This window comes from Saimiri boliviensis, chromosome 12 (assembly GCF_048565385.1).
Source record: "Saimiri boliviensis isolate mSaiBol1 chromosome 12, mSaiBol1.pri, whole genome shotgun sequence".
Taxonomy (NCBI): domain Eukaryota; kingdom Metazoa; phylum Chordata; class Mammalia; order Primates; family Cebidae; genus Saimiri; species Saimiri boliviensis.
Window position 1 is genome coordinate 25,049,600 of NC_133460.1, and position 23,467 is coordinate 25,073,066.

Genomic DNA, 23,467 nt, shown 5'->3' on the forward strand with positions numbered 1-23,467 from the left:
CAATCCTACTCTCCCTTCTGCCTCCCCCTACCCACTACACTTCCCTGCCTCTGGTAACACTTCTCTCTACATCCATGAGTTCAATTGTTTTGATTTTTAGATCCCACAAATAAGTGAAACAATGCAAGGTTTGTCTTTCTGCAGCTGGCTTATTTCATCTAACATAATGATCTCAAGTTCAATCCATGTTGTTGCAAATGACGATCTCATTCTTTTTTATGGCTGAATAGTACTTTATTGTGTACCACATTTTCTTTACCCATTTATCTGTTGATGAATGCTCAGGTTGCTGGCAAATCTTAAGCTATTGTAAACAGTGCTGCAAGAAACACAGGAGTGCAGATAACTCTTTAATATATTGATTTCTTTTCTTTTGGGTATATACCTAGAAGCGGGATTGCTAGATCATATGGATATGTCAATTTTTAGTTTTGTGAGGAACCTCTAAACTGTCCTCCATAGTGGTTATACTAATTTCCTTTCCGACCAACGGTGTATGAGGGTTTCCTTTTCTCCACATCCTCACCAGTATTTTATTATTGCCTGTCTTTTGGACATGGCATTTTAACTGGGCAAAATGATATCTCATTGTAGTTTCAATGTGCATTTCTCTGATAATGTTGTGTGCCTTTTCAGATGCCTGTTTGTTACTTGTATGTCTTCTTTTGAGAAATGTCTATTTGAATCTTTTGCCCATTTTTTATTGGATTAGATTATTTTTTTCTATAGAGTTAGTTGAACTCCTTATATACTCTGGTTATTTAGCCCTTGTCACCCGGGGAGTTTGCAAGTACTTTCTCCCATCCTGTGTGTTGTCTCTTCCTTTTGTTGATTGTATCCTTCGCTGTGCAGAAGCTTTTTAACTTGATGTGATCCCATTTGTCCATTTTTGCTTTGGTTGCCTACAGGTGTGGGGTATTGTTTAAGGTATTTTTGCCCAGATCAATGTCCTGAATATCTTCCCCAATGTTTCCTTGTTGTAGTTTCATAGTTTGAGGTCTTAGATTTAAGTTTCTAATCCATTATGATTTGATATTTATATAAAGTAAGAGATAGGGGTCTAGTTTCATTCTTCTGCATATGGATATCCAATTTTCCCAGCACCATTAATTGAAGAGGCTGTCTTTTCCCCTGAGTATGTTCTTGGCACGTTTGTCAAAGATAAAGTCACTGTGGGCCAGGCGTGGTGCCTCAGGCCTGTAGTTCCAGCAATTTGGGAGGCCAAGGCAGATGGATCATGAGGTCAAGGAGATCAAGACCATCCTGGCCAACCTGGTGAAACCCCGTCTCTACTAAAAATACAAAAAAATTAGCTGGGCATGGTGGCACACGCCTATAGTCCCAGCTATTCGGGAGGCTGAGGCAGGAGAATTGCTTGGACCCAGGAGGTGGAGATTACAGTGAGCTGAGATCATGCCACTGCACTACAGCCTGGATGACAGTGCAAGACTCCATCTCAAAAAAAAAAAAAAAAAAAGGAGCTCACTGTACATGTGTGTATTTATTTCTGGGTTCTCGGTTCTTTAATCTGTTCCATTGGGCTATGCATCTGTTTTCATGCCAGTACCATGTTATTTTGGTTACTGTATCTCTGTAGTGTCATTTGAAGTCAGGTAATATGATTCCTCCAGTTTTGTTCCTTTTGCTTATAACAGTTTTGGCTGTTCTGGGTGTCTTGTGGTTCCATAAAAATTTTAGGATTTTTTTTTCTCTTTCTGTGAAGAATGTCATTGATATTTTTGCAGGATTTGCATTTAATCTGTAGACTGCTTTGGGTAGCATGGACATTTTAACAATATGAATTCTTCCAATCTAAGAACATGTAATATTTTTCCATTTTTTGGTGTCCTCTTCAATTTCTTATATCAGTGTTTTATAGTTTTCATTATAGAAGTCTTTCATTTATTTGGTGTTTTATTTTGTGTGTGGCTTGCAAATGTGATTACTTTATTTCTTTTTCACGCTGTTCACTGTTGACAAATAGAAATGTGCCTGGTTTTTGTATGTTGATTTTGTATTATGAAACTTTACTGAATTTACAGTTCTCACAGTTTTCTTGTGGAGTCTTCAGGTTTTCTCAAATATAAGATTATGTCAGCTGCAAGCAAGGATAATTTGACTTCTTTCTTTCCAATCTAGATACCTTTATATTCTTCTCTTCTTGTCTGACTGCTCTAGTTAGGACTTCTAGTACTACATTGAATAACAGTGGTGACAATGGGCATCCTTCTCATATTCCAGATACAGAGCAGGGGTGTCCATTTTGGCTTCCCTGGACCACACTGAAAGAATTGTCTTGAACAACACATAAAAAACACTAACACTAATGATAGTTGATGAGCTTTAAAAAAATTGCAAAAGGCCAGGCGTGGTGGCTCACACCTGTAATCCCAGCACTTTGGGAGGATCACGAGGTCAAGAAATGGGAGACCATCCTGGCCAACATGGTGAAAACCCGTCTCTACTAAAATTACAAAAAAATAGCCGGGCGTGGTGGTACATCCCTGTAATCCCAGCTACTTTGGAGGCTGAGGCAGGCGAATTACTTGAACCCAGGAGGCAGAGGTTGCAGTGAGCCGAGAAAATGCCATTGCACTCCAGCCTAGGCAAGAAAAGTGAAACTCTGTCTCCAAAAAAAAAAAAAAAAAAATTGCAAAAAAAACTTATCATGTTTTAAGAAAGTTTACAAATTTGCATAGCATGGCAGGCAGCCCTTGAGCCATGGGTTGGACAAACTTGCCTTAGAGGAAAGGCTTTCAGTTTTTCCCCATTCAGTATGATACCAGCTGTGTGTGGGTCTGTCATATATGGCTTTAATTATATTGAGGTATGTTCTGTCCATACCTCAATATAATTAAATAATACCTCTAATAATTAAATAATATAATTAAATAATACCTCTATCCCGAGTTTTTTGAGGGTTTTTCAAGGTGAGGAGATGTTAAATTTCATCAAATTTTTTTTCAGCATCAACTGAAATGATCATAGGATTTTTATCGTTTATTCTGTTGATATGATGTAACACAAAGACTGATTTGCATATGTTGAAGCATCCTTGCATCCCAAGGAAAAGGATCCTTGTTTTTAAAAGTATGAGAGCTGAAACAGGAGGGCAGAGTGTCACCTTATTTGACCTCAATTGGGAACAACATGTCAAAATGACTCAAAGTTTTTGCTACTCTATGCCTATCTATGAATGACCACAGGACTACTTCCAAGCATTAATTTAGGGGTTACAAATTTTGCAATTTTCACATGTATTGATCCTCAAATAATGAGGATCAATTGTGTATCATTAAAGAGACTAAATAAATATTCCAATTAAAATGTAGCTATTTTCAGACCGGGGAGAAGAAGAAACAAAACCCATCATGTTCAACAAGAGATACATTTTGAATATAAAGACATGGGTTAAAACAAAGAGGATGGGAAGATAAACCACACAACACTTATAATAGAGTGAAAAGCACAACACTTTGCACAACTGACAGAAGAAAAAACTTTTAAAAACTGAACAGCCATATATCTGCTAAACAAGTTAAAATGGTTAGCCTACCCTTTAGCAAAAAAAAAAAAAAACCCAAAACTCAGATGGTTTCACTGGTGAAGTCTACCACATATATGAGGAAGAAAACAAAGGAATAAACTGTTCCCAACTCATTTTAGAAGGTTTGCATATTCCCTTACCAAAACATTTTTTAATTATAAAAAACCATAAAACATGATCACAGTTGATTAACATGCAAAATAATGGAAAGATCAAATTCAGTAACTTATAAAAAGAATAATATATCGTGATACTGCAGTATTTATCCCAGGAATGTAAAATTTAGATTCATGTATGAAAGGCAATTTCATTTACCATAATAACAGATCCAATAAAAGCATTTTACCAAGTTCAATATCCATTTTTGGTTTAAAAAAAATAAAATTTTAGCACAACTAGAAACAGAAAGAAATTTCCTCTACCATACAAACCTAAAGCAAATAACACAATGAAATTCTGAGGACTGTCCCTCAAAGACTGTCAACATGGGAAAGATGGTAAAGAAATCACACCATGTCTACCCAACACTACAGTATATAGAAGATCCTAGCCAATGTAATATGGTAAGGAAAAGAAATACTAGGCATATATACTTGAATGGAAGTTATAAAACTTTCTTTTCAGAGGCTATATAATTGTTAACAAGTTCTTAAGAAATATGTCAGTCTATGCCGGGCGCGGTGGCTCAAGCCTGTAATCCCAGCACTTTGGGAGGCCGAGGCGGGTGGATCACAAGGTCAAGAGATCGAGACCATCCTGGTCAACATGGTGAAATCCCGTCTCTACTAAAAATACAAAAAAGTAGCTGGGCATGGTGGCATATGCCTGTAATCCAAGCTACTCAGGAGGCTGAGGCAGGAGAATTGCCTGAACCCAGGAGGCGGAGGTTGCGGTGAGCCAAGATCGCGCCATTGCACTCCAGCCTGGGTAACAAGAGTGAAACTCCGTCTCAAAAAAAAAAAAAAAAAAAAAAAAAAAGAAATATGTCAGTCTAGCAAGATTCATCTAAGTAAAGTTTGGCAAAGTTGTAGGATGGCAGGTCAATATACAAAACAACTGTATTTCTATCTTCCGCCAACAAAATGAAATTTTAAAAAGGTTTCTTAATAACAAAAAGCAGATTATTTAAGAATAAATTTAACAAAAGACATGGAAGCCCCATATACTGAAAATCATAAAACACTGCTGAAAAGAAATGAAATACCTAAATAAATGACGATATATACCATGCTGGTACCTTGAAAATTTCTATACTGTAAAGACGCTGATTCTGCCCAAATCACAATTCCAATCATATTCCCACCAGGCACTTTTACAGAAATTGGGCTTTTGATTATAAAATGCATATGAAAATTCAAAGGACCTAGAACAGCCAAAACAATCTTGAAAAAGAACAAAGTTGAAGGACTTAAACTATCTAACTTCAAGGCTTCCTACAGAGATACAACAATTAAGAGAGTATTGTCCTGGCCTAAAGACAAACAAACAGATCAAGAAAACAGAATACAAAGTCCAGAAACAGACTCACACATATACAGTTAACTGATTTTCAGAGGAGGCATCAAAGCAGTTCAATGGGGAATGAAAAGCCTTTCAACAAATGCTGCTGGATTAATTGGATATCCATCTAGAAAAATGATGAACTTCAACCCCTGTGTCTCACACCATGAATAAAAAAAACTTGAGATTGATCATAGATCTAAACTTAAAGCCAGAACTATAAACCTTTTAGAAACAAATATAGCATATATTTGCACACTGAGTATGGGCAAGATGGAAGAAAAGCATTTGACAAAATTCAATCTAAGGAATATGCAAAAAGTACCACCCCCTCATGGTGTTAGATTAACACTGGTAGAATCAACATAAAAATAGTTATTAATATATAAGTGTGTATACATAGATGTTGCTAGGGTTATTATGTATCCCCCAAAATTCTCATATTGAAACTTAATCACAGCCAGGTGTCCTAGCCCAAGCCTGTAATCCCAGCACTCTGGGAGGCCAAGGCAGGAGAATGGCTTCAGCTCAGGAATAAGAAAGTAGCCTGAGCAACACAGTGAGGTCTCATCTCTACAAAAAATAAAAAGTTAAAAAAAAAACAAAAACAAAAAACTAGCCAGGCATGGTGGCATGTAACTTAAAGCATCCCAGCTTAAAATTAAAAGTTCCAGCTACATAGAAAGCTGAGGATCACTGAAGCCCAGAGATCAAGGCTGCAGTCAGCTACAATCACACCACTGCACTTCAGCCTGGGTGATGAAGTAAGACTCTGTCTCTAAAAAAAAGAAAAAAAGAAACTTAATTGCCAATGCTAATACTAAGACACCAGCAGTTTATGAGGTGATTAAATTACAAGGGCAGAATCTTCATGGGCAGAACGGGATTAGGGACCTCATAAAAGAGACAGAGAGTGAAATAAGCCAGGCATGGAAAGACAAACATCACGTGTTCTCACTTATTTGTGGGATCTAAAAATCAAAACAATTGAGCTAATGAACATAGAGGGTAGAAGGATGGTTACCAAAAGCTGGGAAGGGTAGTAATGGGGGGGACTGTGGGAGAGGTAGGATGGTTAATGGGCAGACAAACTAAAATAGAATGAATAAGACCTACTATTTGATAGAACAACAGGATAGCTATATAGTCAATAATAACAATTATACATTTTTTTTTTTTTTGAGACAGAGTTTCGCTCTTGTTACCCAGGCTGGAGTGCAATGGCGCGATCTCGGCTCACTGCAACCTCCGCCTCCTGGGTTCAGGCAATTCTCCTGCCTCAGCCTACTGAGTAGCTGGTATTACAGGCACGAGCCACCATGCCCAGCTAATTTTTTGTATTTTTAGTAGAGACGGGGTTTCACCATGTTGACCAGGATGGTCTCGATCTCTCGACCTCGTGATCCACCCGCCTCGGCCTCCCAAAGTGCTGGGATTACAGGCTTGAGCCACCGCACCCGGCCTAATTATACATTTTAAAATAACTAAGAGTGTAATTGGATTGCTTGTAACACAAAGGATAAATGCTTAAGGGGATGGATATCCCATTCTTCATGATATAATTACTTCACATTGCATACCTATATCAAAACATCTCATGTACATCATACACGTAGACACACACACACACATACACACACATATAAACACACATATATATACACTATGTGCCCACAAAAATGAAAAATTTTCTTAAAATAAGGGCTTGGAGGAAGCTAGCTCAGCCCTCTTGCCCTTCCATTTTTTCATCATGTGAGGATACAGCATGAAGGCCCTCACCAGACAATGAATGCTTGTGCTTTGATCTTGAACTTCCCAGCTGCTAGAACTGTATAAATAAATTTCCATTGTTTATAAATTACTCAGTCTCAGGTATTTTGTTATAGCAGCATAATGAATTAAGATATATAAATTTAGAATTATGCATCTGTAATCCTGGCACTTTAAGGAGGCCAAAGCAGAGGACTGCTTGTGGCTAAGAGTTAAGACTAGGCTGGATAATACAGCAAGACTCCATTTCTACTAAAATTTTTATAAACAGCTGGGCATGGTAACCCATGTCTGTAGTCCTAGCTACTTGGGAAGCCAAGGTAGGGGGACTGCTTGAGCCCAGGAGTTCAAGATTACAGTGAGCTATGATCTTACCACTGCACTCCAGCCTGGGAGACAGAGTAAGACCCTGTCTCTAAAACAACTGTTTAATAAAAAATTAAAATATGGATATACATATATGTATTTACACACATACAAACATATCCTAGCTGTGGCCACTGAGTAGGCTTAGAAGTAATGACACACCAGTTGTAATAAGCACATCATATACCCAGATCTTGATTTCCAAATACCATTCATTCCTCACTAATAGTAAGAAAAGTAGGGGTGGGCCATACAAAATGAGCCCAGAGCATCTTGTTGCACCGGAAAAGTACTCAAAGAATTGTGGAGACACATAAAAAGAACACAGAAGCCAGTCTGAAAGAGTTTACACAGAACAAATTTGAGATAATTTTAGTATAAAAATAATCACAGTAATGAATTATAGACCACTAAATAAATATATATATGAATCATTCAAATAAATAATTGAATAAATAAATAAATGGGATGTGAAGGGAAGGGGGAAAGGTCTTCCTTATAGTAAAATGCCAATTAATAGTTACAGAAGAAGTATGCAGTTGGAAAGTCATCATTGGACACTAAAACTAGTGGGTGAAAGTTTGATGAGGAATAGGATATTAACACGGTGTCAATACATATTAACTACAAAGAGAAAAACAGTATCATGGCAGGAGAGAAATTGGGCAGATACCAACTTAACCAATTGTCTCATGTTATTGGCAATATTGGAACAAACTGACATCAGGTTGTTCCTAATAAGTTGCACTGAGGAAAATATAAATAACTTTTTTGTTACCCTTTCATTAATGTATGAACTAAACCTATCCAAGAGAAAACTTCAGACAAGTACAAAGTGAGGGACATTCTTCAAAAATAACTGATCTGTACTCTTCCAAAACACCAATGTCAAGAATGATAACGAGAGGTTAACAAAATACTCCAGATTAAAGGCGACTAAAGAAACATGACAATTTCACAGTGATTCAGGACTGGATACTGGACAGGGAAAACAAAAGGCCAATAAAGGACATTATAGGGACAACTGTTGAAATTGCACTATGAATTATTAGATAACAACACTGTACCAACCGTTAAATTTCTTGACTGGTAATTTTATTGTCGTTATGCAAGAGAACATCCTGGTTCTTAGAAATATGTGTTCAAGTGTTCTTAGTACCTATACAACTTAAACTGAAATGAATCCCAAAAAATGCATTTATCCTGCATGTAAAGAAAGGGGGAAAGAGTGATAAAGCTAATGAGGTAAAATACAAACAACTGGTGAATTTTAGTAAATTATATGTAGTAATTTATACTCTGTGTATTTTTTCTGTAAGTTACACATAAAGCAAAAGACATAACTGGTAGAACTTGATAAGCTTTTTTTTTTTTTTTTTTTTTTTTTACAAACATGGCAGACAAAAAGTCACGACCCCTCATATATAAAGCAGCTATATAAAGCAAGTTTTTTTGTTTTTTGTTTTTTGTTTTTTTTTTTTGAGACGGAGTTTCGTTCTTGTTACCCAGGCTGGAGTGCAATGGCACGATCTCTGCTCACCGCAACCTCCGCCTCCTGGGTTCAGGCAATTCTCCTGCCTCAGCCTCTGAGTAGCTGGGATTACAGGCACGCACCACCATGCCCAGCTAATTTTTGTATTTTTAGTAGAGACGGGGTTTCACCATGTTGACCAGGATGGTCTCGATCTCTCGACCTCGTGATCCACCCGCCTCGGCCTCCCAAAGTGCTGGGATTACAGGCTTGAGCCACCGCGCCCGGCCTAAAGCAAGTTTTTTAAAAAAGCACTTAACACCTCCAAGAGATTAACAGGAAAAGGACATGTACAGGCAATTGCACAAAGATGGCAAATAAACTTTTAAAGGGGCCAGGCGCGGCGGCTCAAGCCTGTAATCCCAGCACTTTGGGAGGCTGAGGCGGGTGGATCACGAGATCGAGAGATCGAGACCATCCTGGTCAACATGGTGAAACCCTGTCTCTACTAAAAATACAAAAAATTAGCTGGGCACGGTGGCGCGTGCCTGTAATCCCAGTTACTCGGGAGGCTGAGGCAGGAGAATTGCCTGAATCCAGGAGGCGGAGGTTGCAGTGAGCCGAAATCGCACCATTGCACTCCAGCCTGGGTAACAAGAGTGAAACTCTGTCTCCAAAAAAATCTTTTAAAGGAAAACAAAAACAAAAAGCCAATGAAAGGTGAGATGTTTCCACCTGTTAAATCAGTGATTGTCTTTTTCAAATATATCAACATTGGCAAGGATGCCCTAAAATGGCCACTTAATACCTTGCTAGTGGAAGCATTAATTACAATCTTTTAGGAAAGCAGTTCAGCAATGTGAATAAAGAGCCTTAAAAATATATACAACAGGCCAGATGCAGTGGGTCACACCTGTAATCCCAGCACTTTAGGAGGCTGACGTGGAGGAATTAATTACCTGAGGTCAGGAGTTCAAGACCAGCCTGGCCAACATGGTGAACCCCCGTCTCCACTAAAAATACAAAAAATAGCCGGGCATAGTGCCAGGTGCCTGTGATCTCAGCTACTTGTGAGGCTGAGGCAGAATAGCTTGAATCCAGGAGGTGGAGGTTGCAGTGAGCCAAGATCACACCACTGCACTGCAGCCTGGGCAACAGAGTGAAACTGTCTCAAAAAAGAGAGAGAGAGAGAGAGAAAAGGCTGAGCGTGGTGACTCATGCCTGTAATCCCCAGCACTTTGGGAGGCCAAGGCAGGCAGATCATGAGGTCAGGAGTTCAAGATCAAGCTAGCCAATATAGTGAAACTGTCTCTATTAAAAATACAAAAATTAGGCCAAGCGCAGTAGCTCACACCTGTAATCCCAGCACTCTGTGAGGCCGAGGCGGGCGGATCACAAGGTCAGGAGTTCAAGCCGAGACTGGCCAACATGGTGAAACCCCGTCTCTATTAAAAAATACAAAAATTAGCTGGGCATGGGCTCCTGACTGTAATCCCAGCTACTTGGGAGGCTGAGGCAGGAGAACTGCTTGAACCCAGGAGGCAGAGGTTGTAGTGAGCTGAGATGGCACCACTGCACTCCAGCCTGGGTGACGGAACAAGACTGCATCTCAAAAAAAAAAAAAAAAGAAAAGAATCCACGCCATTCTAGTTTGTAACACGCAAAGAAATAATCTAAACTGTGGACTAAAACTTATACCAAAGATATTCATTAAATTATAGCTATATAGTAGCAAAATTATTTAAAATAATCCATATGTTAAACAACAGGGAAATGGTGAAGTATACCACTTAGGATATAAACACAAAATGCAATATGCAGTCATTAAAAGTTATTAAAATCAGGAAATATGACATAATAAATGTTAAGAGAATAAAGTTTATAAAATGGGCAGTTAGAATGACCTTAAGTTAAAAAAATTTCACAAAGCTCAGAACAGACACATGATAAACAGTGACTCTTTGAAAATGAATATAAGTAGGGAATGTGAACAACTGTCCCAGTCTCCAGTTTATCTATGAGATCTCACCCCTCACCACCTGTGAACTACCACTGCTTACATCATGGTGCCTGTCTCACTCCCTGCGCACTCCGACCATTTCTTGAAGGTATGACACCATCCCAGGCTACACTCAGTAAACATTTGCTGCTCCAAATTTACAAACCCTCCCACCTCATTTCATACATGTAAAAGTTGTATCCAGCTATTAAAGTCACCTGAAAACTGAAACCTATATTGAATACAAAGTACGTGAAGAACCAGTTTCACTTTTGTTTGCTTCTTTCAAATAAAAATATTAAGGAGGAAACATGCTTGGAGCTTTTTGTTAACAGCAGACTCCTAGGCAGGCTTGAGACAATATAAAGATACCACATACCTGCTAAGTGTTGTGCACTAGGACCACCGGTGGTATTATCAGTTTATTTTCACGTCAAAGAACATTTGCGTTAGCAGTCTAATCTTAGCTACCACCAAAAAACACACCCATCTGTGTGCTGCAGAGCTCAGCCACTATCCAGGGCCACACCTGACTCCAGCTCTGCCCTATTCCCCGCTGATTCCACCTTCTACTTGGCAACTTTCTGCCTAATTAGCTGAGCAGAGCACAGTCAGGTAAGAGGAGGCTGTGAGGAAGGCTAGGAAAATGGAGAAACTAGACAAGAGTAGGAAGACCTTAACCGTGGCAGAGAGCCAGCTGGGCGGCGTTTTTAAGTCTGTGCTTCTCAAGAGGGACAGTTTATCACCCCAGGGGACTTTGCCAGTGTCTTGAAGATATTTTTAGTTGCCACAAGGGTGGGGGAGCTAATGGCGCCTAGTAGGAAGAGGCCAGGGATGCTACTAAACATCCTACAATACACAAAACAGTTCCCCACAACAAAGAATTATCCAACCCCAACTGTCAACAGAGCTAAGATCAAGAAATCCTACCATAAACTGATGCATCCACTAGTACAGTGGAGTCTACTGTACAGTACAATTCAGCAGGAACAAGACACCCAGCAGTTCAAGGAGATCTGAGGTAGTTCAGGAAATGTAAACACACACATGACCTCCTCACTCAGATGCTAAGATGACTAAAATTCTACCTCAGGAATTGGGAATGAGAGCACTGTAATTTAATAAAAGTAGTAAGAATGCTTTTTTCCCCAAGGACTTGCTCTTATACATATCTTTTATTTCTTCAAAGACTGCTTCACAGCAGAAACTGCAAGAAAATAACACTATCACAATTTCCCAGACTGGGAACATCTCTAGAGAACTTGGCAACACACCCACATGGTCAATGACAAATTTAGCTGTGTATCTCAACAGGACCTAAGAACTCAAACTGAAAGTTCCCAGCTTAGTTTAAGGGAAAGTGTCAAGCATTCAAAGATCACTCAAAAAGAAGAAAAGGGTTGCTTTCCCAGATGAATCACCAAGAACTACACAAGACTTAGAGCAGTAACATTTTCAAAACTGAGAACAGTACTTACATACTTCAAAAAAAAAAATGCAGATTTTTAAAAAAGTGTATGAATCATTATTATAATTTGATGAAAGTCATGACCACTGAGTCACACCATAATAGGTTTTTAAAAATTATTTTAACAACCTTATCATGCCATAATTTCAACCCATAGGAGGCCAGACAGTTAGTCATCCAGTACTATTCCTGGCTGGCTGGGGCTTAAATAACTTCAACCTTTCTCTAAAGCATCACTTTGCCTATCTACCGTGTCCTCTGTTCTTTCAGTGTTAGGAAACGCCCACCACTTAAGATGGCCTACTTCAATGTTGGGCAGGAGATAGCTGTTAGAAATGTGTCCATTAATGCTGAATCAAGAGCACCTTCCGTTCAACAACGGATATTAGTTTTGAATCATGTGAAGCAAGCCTAATAATTCTCTATAAAGCAGCCCTTCAAGCTTCTGTAAGATTATCTTGTCTTCCTCACCCAAACCTTTTTCTTCTCCAAGTTGTAAAATGCACTTTCCCCACAAGCTAGCTTTTTAAGTGATACAATTAAGATTCAACAGGAACCAAAAAACCCAGAATGGCAGAACTGAAAGGAATCAGAGACCAGTCAGTCCAAATCCAATCCCATTTTTATAAATGAGTAAATAAGGCAGAGAAAGATGAAGCAAGGCTGCTTGCCAGAGGTCAAGCTTCTCAGAAAACTCAAGAGCAGAATTCAAGTTTAGTTTCCCAATTCTTTTGCCCCTCAGAATTGTACCAAGCTGTACAGATGTTGTGGAAAAGGATTTACATTTTTTGTTTTATGAAAATATAGAGACTGAGAGAAAAGATGATCCACCTAGTAATAATTTGTACTAAAAAGGGATGCAGGTGAAAAAAACTAGGTAATGTAACTTTAAAAAAAAAATAAGAAGAAAGGAAATGTAGTCACAGACTACCACCTGGCTCTGCAGATGAACAGTTGTCACTAAATATTTATTATTGATTTCACTAAAAGTAGGGATGTAACCATAGTCAAAGAGTGGAAAAAGGTAAATGAGGAGTTTAAGATGTCTAAATCCTCAACTATCAAAATAGGAAGGCAATGCATAATATTTAAAGTGGATAAATAACAATGGTATAAACATGTTTAGAAATATTAAAAGTAGGTACTATTAACAAGAAAAGTTTGCCTCTATTTTTCATTACAAGACTTTATGCTGCTTTTTTTTTTTTTTTTTTTTTTTTTAATATATTACCTAGGCTAGTCTTGAATTCCTGGCATCAGGCACGCCTTCCACCTCAGTCTCTCAAAGTGCTGGGATTATAGGCATGAGCCACAGTGCCCGGCCCTATGCTCCCTATTTTAAAGCAATGTCCAACTATTATTTTGATAAAAATTTCAACATTAATTTTAAGATACAGAAAAATAAGGGATTGGTAATAGATAACGTTGTAGGCAATAGGGGAAAGAGCACCAAAACACCATTAGTGGGAGTACAGATTGAAATAAAAATGGGACAACCAATTGCCACTATGCAATTTAAACCCCCTGTGACCAAACAATTCCACTTTTAGGGCTCTAGACTGTAAAAATACACCCGTAAATGTTCAAAGACATATGTCAAGAATGATCACTGTGACACCATTTTAAAAGATACAAATCAGAGCACACTAAATATCCACTAACAGGGGAAGGGTTGAATAACTCATGAATATATGTACCCATATATTCTTCATTCATCCCGTAAACATTTATTGATTTTGGGGTACTAAGTATAGAGTAGTAAACGGCCAGGCGCAGTGGTTCATGCTTGTAATGCCAACACTTTGGGAGGCCAAGGCAGGCGGATCACGAAGTCAGGAGATTGAGACCATCCTGGCTAACATGGTGAAACCCCGTCTCTACTAAAAATACAAAAAATGAGCCAGGTGTGTTGACATGCGCCTGCAGTCTCAGGTACCCAAGAGACTGAGGCAGGAGAATCGCTTGAACCCAAGAGAAAGAGGCTGCAGTGAGCCGAGATCACACCACTGCACTCCAGCCTGGGTTACAGAGTGAGACTCCATCTCAAAAAAAAAAAAAAGAGTAGTAAACAAAACAACCTGCAAAGGAATACTACATAATTATTAAAAGGGAGACTGTGGATCTGTATGCATTGATACAACCAATTGTATGTGTAGTATGATCCCACTTTTATTAAAATACCCAGTAAAATTAGATGAGACTTTTTCTTTATGTACTTCCAGTATTTTAATTTTTTAGCATTGTAACATTACCCATATAGCTCTTTTAAAGACAATAAAAACATTTGCTTGTCTGATTGGATAAAAGCAGTAACAAAGGAAAGCAAAAAAGAATGGAGGGAAGAGGACAGGCGCAGTGGCTCACGCCTGTAATCCCAGCACTTTGAGAGGCCAAGACGGGCGAACGAGGTCAAGAGATCGGGACCATCCTGGCCAACATGGTGAAACTCTGTCTCTACTAAAAAATAGAAAAATTAGCTGGGTGTGGTGGCGCGCGCCTATAGTCCCAGCTACTCGGGAGGCTGAGGCAGGAGAATTGCTTGAACATGGGAGGGAGAGGTTGCGGTGAGCCAAGATCGCACCACTGCACTCCAGCCTAGCCTAGCGCCTGGTGACAGACAGAGCAAGACTCTGTCTCAAAAAAAAAAAAAGAATGGAGGGAGGGAAAGAATCTACTTTTTTGTAAGTCTCTCTCTACAGTAAAATAGGGAAGATGCACATGATTTTCACTTCTAGATTCTACCAACATATATGCAATCTTACCTCTAAGTGTATAAACATATATTCAAGAAATTCTCTCACATATTCACAAGAAAGACTAACAATCTAAATTTTCATCAATGAAAGAATGAACCAATTGTGATCTATTCATACAATAGAACACCATACAGTAGTTATTAAAACTCAAACCACAAAAGCACAATTCTGGAAGAAAACCTCACATGTTATAGAACACATACAGAATAAAGTTATTTATGTAAAACTTTTTGAAAAGAAAAAAAAACTATCTTTACTTATGTATGGATATATATGGACCCATAGATTAAAAACATGAGATACTGCTTCTCAGCCTAAACATCTGACAATATTAAGGACACAGAACAAGAACTCCAACATCTGCTAATGTAAATGCATACTGGTACTACCACTATAGAAAACAATTCATATTATGATAGCCTCCCAAGATTCCTGCCCATGGTTATTCAAACACTAATCTGAGTATAGCTGTGAAGGGACCATGAAGATAAAATAGAAACAGTAAGGCTGGGTGCGGTGGCTCACGCCTGTAATCCCAGCACTTAGGGAGGCCGAGGTGGGTGGATCATGAGGTCAAGAGATCGAGACCATCCAGGTCAACATGGTGAAACCCCGTCTCTACTAAAAATACAAAAAATTAGCTGGGCATGGTGGCACGTGCCTGTAATCCCAGCTACCCAGGAAGCTGAGGCAGGAGAATTGCCTCAACCCAGGAGGCGGAGGTTGCGGTGAGCCGAGATCACGCCATTGCACTCCAGCCTGGGTAACAAGAGCGAAACTCCGTCTCAAAAAAAAAAAAAAAAATAGAAACAGTAATCAAGATTATCCCAGTGGACCCAATAATTCAAGTGAGCCCTTAAAAGCAGAGAATGATCTCCATCTAGAGAAGGAAAAAAATATATATGAGTCAGAAAGATACAAAGCATGAGAGAAATTCCAATCTCCTACTTCCAAGCTTTGAAGATGAAGTAAAAAAGGAGGTCATAAGGCAAGGAATGTGAGTGGCCTGCAGAAGCTGAGAATGACCACTAGCTGACATCCAGCAAAGACACATGGACCTCAGTCCTATAACCATATGAACTGAATTCTACCAACAACCCAAATAAGTGTGGAAGCGGATTTATCTCCAGAGCCTCCAGAAAAGAATGCAGTCCTACTGACAACTTGATTTCAGCCTCACAAGACCCAGAGGAGATAACCCAGCCAAGCCTACTGCACTTCTGACCTATCGGACCATGAAATTTCAAAATGTGAGTTGTTTTAAGGCTCTAAGTTTGTGGTACTTTGTTACACAGCAACAGAAATCTACTACTTCTAGAAAAGATGAAGAAATACATTATCCTGCAACCCAGCAGCTATACACCTGACCACATACAAAGAGAAACTCTTGCCCAAGTGCACAAAAAGACATGCACAATATTCACATCATCATTGCTCATGACAGACAAAAAACTGACAATCCAGTCATTCATCAATACTACAAAGAACAAATTATGGAATATTCATAATGTAACACAGTAAGACAATGAGACACCAATGAACTACAGCCACACAAAAATACCAATGAGTCCCAAATCTCATATGGAATAAAAAAGCAAGTGAAAGAAGTATATACACAATACAGTTCTAGTTATAAAGTTCAATAGCACATAGGGAAAAACAACATGGCTTAGAGATACAAATGTGGTAAAACTATAGCAATGAAATAATAAAAGCAAAATTCAGGGTAGCAGTTATGTCTCTGGGACATAACAGAATGAGGTCAGAGAGGGGAGGCCAAGGGCATCAAATACAATGTTGATTGTTCCTAACTGGTGATTACAGAATAACAGCACTTAAATTCCATATGTAATTTATAAATATAATGTCTACTAAATATTTAAAAAATGAAAACATCAGCCAGGCATAGTGGCTCAAGCCTGTAATCCTAGCACTTTGGGAGGCCGAGGTGGGTGGACTGCCTGAGATCAGGAGTTCAAGACCAGCCTGGGCAACATGGCAAAACCCCATCTTTAAAATAAATAAATAAATATATAAAAACATCTAGATAATCAAACTTCTACGTAACAGAAAAGAACTTTTTTATTTTCTTTTGCCAAGACATGTTCATTGAAAAGAATAAATCAAAAAATATGAAAAGTTAAATCATTTTTTAAAATCACCTAAAATTCCCACCACCTAGACATAATCAGTAACAATTTGCTTAACATCCTTCGGGGCGTTTCCTGTGAGTATACATGCATTTAACTATTTCGCATAAAATCTCAGCATATATACACATAGGTATATGTTCAGTCTATAAATGCTTTTTAGACCCTTTTAAAAGGGTTCTATATTTTATTCTGGACATTCCATATAAAAATGTAATTGCACAATATGTGGCCTTTTGAGACTGTCTTTTATCACTTAGAATAATGTTTTCAAGGTTCATCCATTTGTAGCATGAGTCAGTACTTCATTCCTTTTTATGCCTGAATAATAGTCCACTGCAGGGATAAACCACATTATTTAAACCATGCTTCAGCTGATACATGTTTGAGTTGTTTCAACTTTTTGGCTCTTATGACGACTGCTACTGCGAACATTTACACACAACACAGATATGTTTTCATTTCTCTTGACTATATACCTAAGAGTGGAACTGCTTTGTCATGCTTTATCTCATATTTAGCCATTTCAAGAACAGCCAGAACTGTTTCTCAAAGCAGTTGCAGCACCACTTTACATTCCAACATGTAGATTCCAATTTCTCCACAACCTCACCAACGCTTATTATTACATGTCTTTTTGATTATACACAGCCATCTTAGTTTACTAAGATGCTTACTTAGTCACCATCTTAGTTAGTTAGTTGGTGTAACATGGTATTTCACTGTGGTTTTGATTTCCATTTACATGGTGGCTAATGATGTCAAACACCTTTTCATGTACTTACTGGCCATTTTTATGTCTCGTCTGAAGAAATGTCTATTCAAACCCTGTGTCCATTTTTTGAGTTCTTCTTTTTCATGACTGAGGTATAAGAGTTCCTTAACTACTTTGGAAACTAGACCTTTAATAGATACATGGTTTTCTCATACCAAACACTGGGGAGCATGTAGACAGAATAACAGGAACTCTCACACTGCTTGTAGGACAGTAAAACAGTACAACTACCTTGGAAAGCAATTTGTATTTAGTAAAGTTACTGTTGTACACAGTGGACAAGCAACAAACTCCTATGCTAGATGTATATTCCAGATAAATTCTTACCTTTCAGGAAAAACATGGAAGACACTTAGTAACCTAATTTAAGTTAAAAAGTTGCAGGAAAAAAATGCACATAGCATGATCCCATTTATATAAAGTTCAAAAATATGCATAAGCAAACATTTTAAGGTGATATATACATATTAAGTAAAATAACATTATCAAGAAAGCAGGCCAGGCACAGTGGCTCACATCTGTAATCTTGGCACTTCGGGAGGCTAAGACAGGCAGAGCACTTGAGGTCAGGAATTTGAGACCAGTCTGGCCAACATGGTAAAAACCAGTCTCTACAAAAAACACAAAAATTAGTAGTACATGGTGGCCCATGCCTGTAGTCCCAGCTACTAGAGAGGCTGAGGCAGGAGAATCACTTGAACCCAAGAGGCAGAGTTGCAATGAGACGAGATTTCACCACTGCTCTCCATTCAGCCTAAGTGACAGAGCAAGACTCTTGTCTCAAAAAAGAAAAAAGAAAACAAAGAAATGATAGACACACAATTCAGCGTGCTGGTTACTTCTGAGAGGAAGGAAGAAGTACACAGGAGGTTTCAATGATATTGATAATATTCTATTTTTTCAATGCATGTTTTTATACGTGTGACATATTTAGTAAACATTCTTACAAAGAGCTTCACTGACAACTGAAGGTCTTTCTAATACAGAAAGACACCAAAGTGGTTCAATCCAAACATAAAGCAGATGAGAGCATCACAGTGAACTAAAAACCACACATACACAATACTGTGAAGTATTTTAAATCCAACAAAGTGTATGTTTTGTGGAACTGAGAAGACAGATTCCCCATCCTTCTCTGCTTCTTTCCACTATTCTGTCCACCTCTGTCTTCCTGATCCCGCCTTTACCTCCATGTCTTGGATTCACTTCTACCTCCTCCAGAAAGCTTTTCTCTTCAATCTATCAACCTGAGGGCGGCACCCATCCCTCCTCTCAATTTCCGTAGCATTTGTACCTCTTCAAAGCCTTCATCGCCATTATCCTCAGATTACACGTTTTAACTCGTCTATCAGAAATAAGCACCTGGAAAACTAGAACACTGGTCACAACATCAACCTGGCTCTCCAAACATACCAATTTCTTTTTTGACTACTGAATGAATAAATGAATTAGAAAATTCAGGTATTTCCAAGTGAGTTAAGAAACTAGATGTGGCCTAATTATTAAAAAAAAAAAAAAAAAGAACTCGAAGAAATGAAAAGTTTTAAATTACACTCCTTGAAAAAGAATTTCAAAATTGAAAACCCTTCAATACAGCAAAGACAAAGCTGACAACAGTCAGATAAAATATAAAATGTTTATAGTGCATATAATGACAATTTTCCATATTCATAGGGGACAGAATAAGAAGGCATAAGAACACCTTCCTAAGGGTTAGGACAGTCCACGAATTTAGAGAATGCCTTGCAGTCAACCACCAACTTGGGGAACAGGTAGGTTTGTAAGGTATCTTTTACAGGGGGGAAAGCACATACCATTTCAAGGCTCAAAAAAATGAGGTTACTTTTAGAAATTTCAGCAATATTTTTAATTTGCTTTCAGACATTTTAAACTACTTACTACCAAAAGTATAAACCTAAACATCATGTGATTATGACAGAAATGGCAAGGAAAAAGGAGAAAAATGAGAAACCACAAGTGAATCAACGACATCCCTCAAGAACCAGACGCTACAAGTGACAACAAATAGGGTTTCTTGGCTGCTTGAATCAATTCATTCCAGCTCTGCTTTAAGCTAGTTTCTTCCTGGCACTAACTTAAAGGAGACAAAATGTTGGAACTAAGGCTGCCAGCTTTAGCGAATATAAATACAGCAAGCACAGTTATACTTTAATTTCACACAAACAACAAATCACTTTTTTCAGTACAAGTATGCCCCCATGTAGTATTTATACTAAAAATGTATTCACTGTTTATCCAAGATTCGTATCAACTAGGCCTCCTGCATTTTATCTGGCGAGTCTAGCTGGAGCCAAAAGATAGAAAAGTAATCAATCCAATTTCCTCATTTTGCAGTAGAAACTGAGAACCAAAGAAAGGAACTAACTTGCTTAAGCTGCTTATAGATGAGGGAAGTTGGCTTTGAAAAGAGAAAACCTTTACACTAGGTCACCTTGGGTACCACTTATAGTCCATTCCACCTCCAATTCTTGATCAACTCACAGAAGCACCAAGCAGACAAGCTGTAAAAGGGTATGATTTCCCTCTTTTAACATTAAACTTCAAGTTTAGTACATCTCTCAGAACCCTAGTCTCCAAAAACAATTAGGAAACTATGCATTACTCTAAAAAAAAAAAAAAAAAAATCCTGGTACTTTTGTCTACACACTACTACCCCATACTCTGTTTTTATATGTTCACTCACCATATGAAATAGAACATCCTTTTCTCCTAAACTCAGTTCTCTCAAAATCCACAATTTTCTTGCTTCAGGGTCTCAAGATTTCGCACAGGATCATGTTCACATTATTCCATGACTCTTAACGACTTTAATTCCTATGCTCCTTCAGCTTTCATATTTTTTAGCGTTTTTATATTTTTCACATATGTCCTAACCCATTCGGTTGGCTCAAAAGTCTTCCACTTCCATTCTGTATCTGAGCAACTAAATCAGCAATGAGGCATGAAGTCTCACTATTATAAACATACACTCACTTCCCCAGGGACTGGGATGCAAGAAAAGATGGAAGAAGTCTTTATCAGAAATTTCAGGGGCTTTTTTGGTATGTGAGAGTTATACTACTTGTCTCTGTAATTACATAGCATGCAATCTAACAAAATAAAGAGAAAATTAATAGAAAACTCCACACATGTAAAGAACTCATTTTCCAGATCCCAGCAAATCAAAAAGCACACAAAGCATCTCCTCAACTCCACATGGAGCTCCTCTACCTATGACTCCCAGGGGTCCTTAAGGGTAGTCAGCGTGGGGGTGAGAAGAGTGATAGCGAGGCAGAAAACGTTTCCATTTTTATTTATTTATTTTTACAATTTGGACATCGGAACAGTTTTGAGAAAAAAAGGTTCTGTTGCATTAAAGAAACATAAAGCGGTAACATAAACCCATTATAACCCCCACCCGGTAAGTTTCATATTAAAAACTTCACCCAGGTGGACAGGAATCCAACTTTTAAGATGAAAACCGATTTAAAGAGCAAAGAGAAGTTAGCAATTAAAGGACAGAAGAGCTACCTATGCTTCCCCTCCGGCACCCTCCATGCACGCGGGTCTCCCAGGGTCACACGTCAGACGTGGAAGGTCCTCACGGGTCCCCAGTCCGAGACTGCATTGCACAGATGCGCGAGCTCAGGCCAAGGACGAGGGCTGCCGGGCCCAAAGTCTCGCAGCCCGGCAGGGAAAGGGCTTCACCTGGGACCCGGGGACGCCGGCCTAGCGCCCTCCGAGCCGACTGCCCCGGCGGTTCCCGGTTCGGCTCGGCCCGGCCCAGGGACAGACGCAAGCACCGGGGCGGAAGGACCCACGGCCCGGAGTCGCGCCGCCTCTCCGCAGGCTCCACGCCAGGCCCCCAGCCCAGGGGCAGCGCAGGGCAGGGACCGCGGCGGTCGCCCCCGCCCGACCCACCTGTCGCGGACTGCGCGGCCGGCAGCCACACCCCCTGCCCGGGCTGGGGGCTCGGCCGCCCTTATTGGAGGCCAGCGGCGGCGGCTGCGCGCGGCGTGGGAGACGCCAGTCCTAGAGACCACTGGAGTTACCTCAGGTGGGCTCCGAGCTGGCGGCGCGACCGCCCCAGCCTGCCTGGAGCATGCCCGAGACGCGGACGCCGCAGGGCCGCACCTCCGCCAGCGCGTCGCCTGTTTACACTCCTCCGCGGGAGGACGCCGACTGGCAGGTCACGTGACGCGAGCGTCCCCGGCCCGCCAGGGTTGGGCGGAGGCGTTGCCCTGGCGACGACGGCGCGCTGGGGGCGGGCTGCCGCGGGTGCGGCTGCGCGGCCCTTGTGTGCTTCCACCCTTTCGCTGTGCCCCGGCGAGAACCCACCCGGCTTGGAACGGAAGAGACTTCCCCAGCTCCGCCTTTGTCATTTAGTGTCTCCTGGGCCTGCTACCATATGTTATTAACGTAAGGGTTTTGGAAGGAAAGGGAATTTTGTCTGGCAAAACGATGTTGTACTTGGGAGAAAAAAATGGAAAATATTTTCTTACCTGAGGCTATCAAACGGGAGGGAAAGGGAAGTAATAATGTCAGTTTTTGCCTTGACAGATTTTTGTTTGCTCTCGCTCCCTAATCTGGACTGAAAGGCAGATGCCGACAACATAACCCTGTCAGCCAGAGAAACTTCCTAGTTTTAAGGTTTTCTTTTTAATTTTTTATGGAGATTCGTCTTTGTGTATATACAGACGTCTAAATATTTGATTCTGCATTCGGCTTTTGTCAACATCAGATTTTCCTAATTATTCATCTGTCACTTTCATCATTGTCTACCAAATCCAATTTTCCTAGATCAGACTTCGCAGAAATAGTTTCAACCACTGCAATTTTATTTCTCCCATATTAAAAAATTCTTAAAAGATGAATAATTTGGATTTTTTATTAAATTCAAGAATTAATTATAAGCAAATCCTCTCAAATATTCCACAGTTGTTCTGTTGTCCAGGAGTGATCTATCAATACCTAATCAATTCCTCCCTACAATTCTGACCACTTTGCATAGTTGGCTAAGTAAAGAGCAGATTGTCAGGTTCAAAAGAGTGCTCAAAATATCCTCCAGATCAGCAAGGTCAAAACATCTTCATTTCTATAACACAGCTAGAATGCAATATTGCAAAGAGCAGAAAATGGTGAATTTTCTCCATTTGTCTTTTACTATGGAAATAGGTTATCAAGGCCAGTTGCCACAACCTGGTTGACTCTGCTCCTGGCAGCGGGTGTTCCATGAAGGGAGCACCAATATCTTCCATTGGTATAGCTTATGCCTAGGCCAGGCTTGATGAGCAAACAGTTGGTTGACTGATCTATGGATATGGAATCCTGCCATTCTTCTGCAGGAAGTGGCAGAACCTTTGTAGTTCCATAGAGATCTGTGGGCTATGCAGGGCTGACAAGCAGTACTCATGAAGGCAAAACTAGGGTGAGTCCTGCCTCAGGCACTACTGTCTAGGCAATTTCCTTAACTTTTCTGAGTCTCCCTCCAGCTATCTAAAAGATACCTACTGAATAAAGCGGTTATGAGACAAAATGAGGTAATGCCTATATAACACTCCTAAGTGCCCAGCACATACAGTGCTGGGTAAATGTTAACCATATATGGTCTTTGACAACAGAATATTAGTATAAGAGGTCAGAGTCCTGAGGGAAAGGGGGCTGA

At 39.6% G+C, this 23,467-nt stretch overlaps 1 protein-coding gene across 5 annotated transcripts in view; it reads right to left on the minus strand.

Moving 5' to 3' along the window:
* Positions 1 to 21,990, minus strand: part of MARCHF8 (membrane associated ring-CH-type finger 8) — a 123,546-nt gene extending 101,556 nt beyond the window's left edge. Inside the window, exon 1 of one of the 5 annotated variants that reach the window (XM_010340616.3) lies at positions 21,855 to 21,990. The gene's annotated coding sequence lies outside the window, so the exon portion shown is untranslated. The other 4 variants (XM_010340615.3, XM_039478041.2, XM_074382103.1 and 1 more) reach the window with 4 other exon arrangements.
* Between the last annotated feature and the right edge of the window lie 1,477 nt (positions 21,991 to 23,467).